Source organism: Sinocyclocheilus anshuiensis, unplaced genomic scaffold (assembly GCF_001515605.1).
Source record: "Sinocyclocheilus anshuiensis isolate Anshui unplaced genomic scaffold, SAMN03320099.WGS_v1.1 scaffold1164, whole genome shotgun sequence".
In the NCBI taxonomy this organism is placed as follows: domain Eukaryota; kingdom Metazoa; phylum Chordata; class Actinopteri; order Cypriniformes; family Cyprinidae; genus Sinocyclocheilus; species Sinocyclocheilus anshuiensis.
The window spans coordinates 97,246-97,844 of record NW_015551103.1 but is presented as its reverse complement, the minus strand read 5'-3'; positions in this window follow the sequence as shown (position 1 = coordinate 97,844).

Genomic DNA, 599 nt, shown 5'->3' with positions numbered 1-599 from the left:
CTCTTGATCTGCATCCTGCTGAACGCGTCTTCTGGAGCTCATGACGCGGTTGTGCTCAGTGTCACCTGCTGTGGGCTGCTGTGATGAAGTTTGACCTGTTAGGGCTGTTATGTACATTCATTTGACTTACTGTGAGCATGCATTAAAATTCAGCCATACCTGCCAGGCACCAAATGCAGGGACGTAGTAGTCACTCTGTGAATTTGGTGGTCTAGATAATGTTTAACCAAGATAATGTCATCTAGCAGACTAACATAATTGAGGTATTGTTGGATTAGCAAAAATTACTTGAGAATTTTGAAAGCATCAGTATGAATGTGTTGAAAACTACAAACCAGTCAGATGCATCAGATGCATGGTTTCTTTATTCATAAATGTGTTTAGGATTTTATGGATATTATATCCATATCATTTAAATTAGTGTTTTTTTTTGTTTTTACATTTTATATACATTTTTTATATTTTACACATTTTATATTTTTTGTATATTTTATTTTTTGTAAATCTATTTAATAAAAAAGTTTTATATCTACATGTTTGGCATTATGTCACTGCACAGGTCAAATGTTGACCTAGGATTGGTCCAGCAGAAAACAGTG